The sequence below is a fragment of the Phyllobates terribilis genome, unplaced genomic scaffold (assembly GCF_046119375.1).
Source record: "Phyllobates terribilis strain yellow unplaced genomic scaffold, ASM4611937v1 Scaffold_5__5_contigs__length_657084704, whole genome shotgun sequence".
In the NCBI taxonomy this organism is placed as follows: domain Eukaryota; kingdom Metazoa; phylum Chordata; class Amphibia; order Anura; family Dendrobatidae; genus Phyllobates; species Phyllobates terribilis.
This window is the reverse complement of record NW_027362765.1, coordinates 502200701-502207091: the sequence shown is the minus strand read 5'-3', so window position 1 is coordinate 502207091 and position 6391 is coordinate 502200701. Positions and strand designations below refer to the sequence as shown.

General features: G+C 40.1%; 1 protein-coding gene across 2 annotated transcripts in view; it reads left to right on the top strand.

Moving 5' to 3' along the window:
• The first annotated feature begins 369 nt into the window (after positions 1–369).
• LOC141273564 (ATP-dependent translocase ABCB1-like) overlaps positions 370–6391 on the top strand; it is a 51933-nt gene continuing 45911 nt past the window's right edge. Inside the window, exon 1 of one of the 2 annotated variants that reach the window (XM_073685579.1) lies at positions 370–504. The gene's annotated coding sequence lies outside the window, so the exon portion shown is untranslated. The remainder of the gene's footprint in view (positions 505–6391) is intronic. The other variant, XM_073685580.1, reaches the window with a different exon arrangement.

Below are 6391 nucleotides of genomic sequence, written 5' to 3'. Positions count from 1 at the left end.
GTGACAAGTCCACGATATGAAGGAAATTCATAGAAACCTAGGCTTGATGAATCGGGGCCTAAGATCAGCCCCTACTGTCATCACTAATATTTGGAGTCAACATTTGTAGGAAAATAGGTGCTCCTTGGACATTAACCAAAAATTTTAATATGTATATTCGTTTGGTCCAATTATATAATCTGTAATAAGGCATCATCACTTATTATAAATGAACTCGGGTAACTTTAGTAATATAAATTGTCTCCCGTATGCCCTTCTCACAGCAGTGACATAGCAATTCAGAAGAATGTAAACTGCAATGATCCCCCGCTGTTAATGGTGACTTCAAACCAGTCTGGTAAGGAAGAGGTGAGGCTTGGGATGCAAGGTGATGGCTTTTCACCTGCTTCAGATTGTTTCTCAGCAAACAGGTCAGACAGGTATACTCTGCTATATATAAGGAGGGATTGCATTAATTGGAGACAGTTTCCAACATCCAGATAACAGGCTGCTACTTCTCATCTGGTAAGAGCCATCTGATATACAGTAGCCATTACATATGAATGCATTCGTCTTACAATAGTTGTAGTATCTACTAATGCATACAAGTAGTGTTCTGCATTCACATTTGTTTTTTTATGTATTTTCTTATAAGTGTAGGATCAGATATAGAGCAGTGATTGCCATTGGTCATAAATCATTGTAATATCTAAAGTTTTCTATAGGTAATTGACAGCATTGTTGTAACTCAGAATTATTTATCAGTATGAATGTGTATACTGTATGTGATAAAAGAATCTCTTCCATACAGCTCCCCTTCATTTACTATATAATGTTTTTTAACATTACTTTGTTTTTTAAATAGTTGAAACGCTCTGTGAAAAGCTGCTCTAAATTGCAAAAAAAAAAAGAAAAAAAAAAAGTGCATTGTGAACCGAATTATATAGCCTAGGATCTTCTTACTAATCAGTAATTGTAAGCATTTGCTAATCAGAGCAGATTAGGAGGTAAAACTAATTGAATGGATTGTAATATGCCAATGTATTCTAATCTGTTATTAAATGCTGGGTAGTGCACAATGTAGTTTATAGAAATGAATTGTTCCCCGACTGTCTTTCCTAGTGTTTAGTATAGTTTGTAAAGTTAATAGATAAGAGAATGCAGTCTGTCAGGGGCAGCACAGTGCCATGTGCAAAGTCACTTCTGACTTGCAACCAACATTCCAATTTTTTTTATTTATTTTTTTTTACATCCACCATGTTGCGGGTCGCTATGAGATCACACTGATAATCAGTACATACTGTGTGGCAATGTGTCATTGTGATATACTTCTTAGGCTTCAGCCAGACAGCCATAGAGTCTCTAATCCAAGAAAATCTAGCCAATTATGGAAACATACTGTGATCCGAGTGTCAGCATAGAGGGCTCCGATTCTCTCGAAAGAATCGGAGCACACTATCAGGAGAAGATTGAGAACAAAATGTCTCCATTTTTTTTGAGTCAGCGCAAATTGGACTGCACTCGGATTTTATCCAAGTGCAGTCTGATGCTTTCCACGCTCCCATAGACTTGAATGGGCGAGTGGCATCTGATTTCAAAGTGAAATCGTAGCGTGCTGAAATTTTATTTTTCTTTTAGTCAGTGAAGAGAACATGCATTGGCACTACCCCATTGAATGACATTGGTCTGAGCGCTATCTGATAAAATCAGATAACACTCATCCGATGTATACACTGGTGTGAGCGAGCCCTTAAGGCCCCGTCACACATAACGAGATCGCTAGCGAGATTGCTGATGAGTCACGTTTTGGTGACGCAATAGCGATCTCGCTAGCGATCTCGTTATGTCTGACAGGTAGCAACGATCAGGCCCCTGCTGTGAGATCGCTGATCGTTACAAAGCTTCCTGGACCATTCCTGGGTCGTTGCGCTCCCGCTGGGCAGTGTGCATCGCTGTATTTGACACCTTGTCAACGACCTCACTAGCGATTCAGAACTGAGACACGTAGAGGTGCATAAATTGGACTTTTCTGCGTTCATCGCCCCCGATTGGTGGTCGCTACTGCGTCCTTGTTTTTTCAGATCCCACCAGCGTTCTCCGGCTGTGACTCCACTTTGAACAAATCAGACATTTTTAGCGAAGTAGGTATTGTTTGGGGTCTCAAATGAGTTTCCATTTTTAATTCATTTATAGGACATCTACCAATTATCTGCTATCATTGCTCTTCAGGGAGGGAGGGCTTGGCTTCTATCTGTATATATATGCTTTTGCATGGGCAGATATTTTAGGGGTCTCGTGCACACACACCCACACAGCACGTTTTCTGACACGCTGTCGTGGCCAACCGCTTCAGAGTTTTTCATACGCCAATTAACATGAAGCTTAAATCAATAGACTCTGTTCTTTTGGCCTGTTGCACGCTTCAAAACTTTCTTCGTCGACGTGATGCAATTACGTACTGTCCACCTGGCTTTGTGGACTCTGTGGACCGAGCCAATGGGGAAGTGGAGCTCGGTGAATAGCGTGCAAACTATCCTGCAATTGCAGGCCTTCAACCAGTGGGACATGGCAGAAACACCCATGATGCGAAGACCTGCTGCGACAACTGCTGCCAGTATTTTAACGGTCCTGGTGCCCCGTCACACATAACGAGATCGCTATTGAAGCCAAGCCCTCCCTCCCTGAAGAGCAATGATAGCAAATAATTGGTAGATGTCCTATAAATGAATTAAAAATGGAAACTCATTTGAGACCCCAAACAATACCTACTTCACTAAAGATGTCTGATTTGTTCAAAGTGGAATCACAGCCGGAGAACGCTGGTGGGATCTGAAAAAACAAGGACGCAGCAGCGACCACCAATCGGGGACGATGAACGCAGAAAAGTCCAATTTATGCACCTCTACGTGTCTCAGTTCTGAATCGCTAGCGAGGTCGTTGACAAGGTGTCAAATACAGCGATGCACACTGCCCAGCGGGAGCGCAACGACCCAGGAATGGTCCAGGAAGCTTTGTAACGATCAGCGATCTCACAGCAGGGGCCTGATCGTTGCTACCTGTCAGACATAACGAGATCGCTAGCGAGATCGCTATTGCGTCACCAGAACGTGACTCATCAGCGATCTCGCTAGCGATCTCGTTATGTGTGACGGGGCTAAGGAGTCTGGAGTTGTGCAGCACGTCATGCCCTCTTGTATACCACTCGCATGCTTTGGTTTATGGTAACGTGTCTGTGAGGGGGGGCACATGTATGAAAATTATATATATATATATATATATATATATATATATATATATATATATATATATATATATATATATATATATATATATATATATATATATATATATATATATATATATATATATATATATATATATATATATATATATATATATATATATATTTTTTATTTTTTTTTTTTTTGCAAAAAGTACCAAAAAGGAAACTTTACATATAAAGTGCACAGAAATGCTAGCTACATGTCATTGACGGTTATAAAAACAAAATGTAAACATGGGCATAAAAACATTCTATCCATAACCCCAAAAAAAGGAAAAGGCATCATGCTGGTTCATGCTAAACCATAGGACAAGACCAACACTCCTATAGTATTAAATTAATGGGTAAATGCAGATACGCCATGGCTAATATATACAGACACTATACTACAGCACTCTGTGGTTAATGAGTGCAGGAATTCCTCTATTGTAAGGCGAAGTTCACACAAGCATATAAAAAAAAACTGTCTTATCCAGAAAATTTGGACGATTTTCATCCATTTGCAATCAACATGCCACCCGTGTGTCTTTTACATCCGTGTGTTATCCATTTTTATACATCAACATTTTAAAATGTATGTGATCAATTAGTTTCCTAGGTTAATAATGGCAATGTATCCATAAGCATTGCATGCAGTATGGAAAAAGAAGAAATACAAACAAGAAAAAAACGCTCATCTGATCAGCCCAACATTGATGTTGTCCATGTAATGTCAGTTTTTTCACAGATTGCACTTGGTCCGAAAATACAGTTGCATCCACTTAGCTAGTCCCCTCATAATTTCTACGTGAGGCTAACATTTTTATCAAAAGCATATAAACCAGTGACAAGGTGATCTCAATGGCCCCTAAGTCTACTGACTCACCTGACCAGGTCTCTAGTGAACTGGGGAAGAGATGGGGTCCACCTTAGCTTTTTGTGCATTATGGGGGTTGTGGCTGCCCCTTGGACCTACACCTTTTTCCTATCCTTCCGAGAGAAGTTTTAATTGGAGCTAAGCTGGATCCTGTCTGGGAAAGATGGGTGGATAAAGGTGCGTGACCCAGGGGGCACCACACCCTCTAATGCACAATGCAGAGAAGGCTAAGATGGATCCTGTCTGGTTTCTAGGTCATTTAAGATCTAGTTAGGCACAAAGAAAGGTGAGTTAATATAGTCAAGGCTTATCCAAACCAATGAGGTCACCTCTGATCACAAATGTTAATAAAGTATCTCCTGTATTGATGCAGTTGCATAGTGTTTGTATGGACGCGTGGCTGGCTTATGTTAAGTTCTATTGGCTACTATGGTATTCTGTATTAGGAATGCATTGCTCTACATTTTTTAGAAATTAAAAAAAAATTTAAAATAATGATGTCAAGAGGTCCTAAGAGACAAATGGGCAATATTTGCATTAGATTTTCATTCTCATTAATTGGGTTTAGACCAATGGCTAATCGACAATGTAATGATTGAGGGTGAAGGAGAACAGCCCATGTGTGTTCATTATGGAAGCTAACAGATTGCATCTGCTGTTACGGGGAGTATATGCCACCCTGACAATACTGGCCGGTCCTGAGTTTTACGTCTATATGACCGGCTGAGACAAGAATCCATTTAATGTTGTAACATGTTCAGCTCATAACTGGGTGTTGAGAATTTAGGGCAGTCTCATTTACATTCATTGTTGTCACATCGGAGTCAAGGACAGAACATTGAGTCACTCATATAATAGATAATCATAGATCCCAAAACTCCTCACGATATGTAATTCCCGTTTCTCATGGTGACTCATGCTTGCTGCTGTGAGGAGTTGATTTAAGTGATTTCATACATCAGCAATTTGCATCATTATTTGCAAGCCAAAAGCTGGAGATGGTCTAAAATACAGAAGAGGTACACCATTTTTTTTTCCCCCTGTTTGTTGCATTCCTGGTCCTGGCATACAAACACTGATGAAATGTGCTGACATGTGAAAATAGCCTTATAAATAAGATTAAGACCTCATTTTTGACACCTATGTATGGACCATGCTATATAGGCTGGCCCAGGTCTCCTGACCTGAACTTGGCTCATGTATACCTATGTGGCTGTCAACTTTTGGTCAGGAGACCCTCAGCCAGTCTTTACTTGATCCTTAAAACATGGCTGTCTGAATTTGGCAGCCACAGCCTAGATGAATACTAGTCATCCATCCGCCATCAGAAACCATTGTTGAAAAATATCTAAAAGCACAGTCTCCTGCACTTTGCTACACAACTGAATAAATCATATGCAGATGCTTAATGACCAAATGGAGGCCGAAGGAACAACCTTTTGTCCTGAGTCTGGTAAATTGGGGCCTATTGTAACTTTAAGTATACGCTGGGAAAGGTTCTTGCTAGAAACTATTGGCTTAGTGCCACTGGCGGACACAGACAGAAGAGGCCCCTGTGCAAGAACACTATGTGGGCCCTTTGCAGTCCAATAGCTCATCATAATGCACAAATCTACCTGCTTTGGAGATGGAAATGGACCCCACCACCTCTCGGGCCCTCTCACGGCCAAACAGGTTGCACCAATGATACAACCGAGCTCAAAGCAGAAACCCATGTCATCACTGCAAAATAATCAATGACTTTAATGTACTGATTGGATTAGCCAATATAACAATTTTTATAAATGTTTAATTGAAATGTAGCTCCTTTTTGTTCTGTAATCTACACAGGTAGATGGAGACATGAAAAGTTTGCAGCGCAAATCAGCAAATTGATTAAGTGTTTCATTGACCTATAACACAAAAAGCAGAGTTGAGTTAAGTCCTCTGACTTTAGCAAGAAGGTCACTCTTGATCTTTAGGGTCATTTGCTCTACTGTGATGTTATGCCAACAGCATTTTACTATTTACAACATTGCACAATTCCCCTGAAGGAGAAAAATTAAAGACGGGTGCTTTGGCCTTGGCTATCTTATTGTTTTTGGCACTCATTGCTTACGATCCCCATGAAAATTTATGCAAACGGTTAACCATTCAGTCCACATATAATTTGTTTAATTAGCGTAGTGGAAAATTTCTGAAACAGTTATGATGCTGTGAGCCTAACCAATTCGTCCAGGTTCTTTTATAGGTAGCGCTGATTTTTTGTCTTGTTTGTGTTAAACATATTTCCT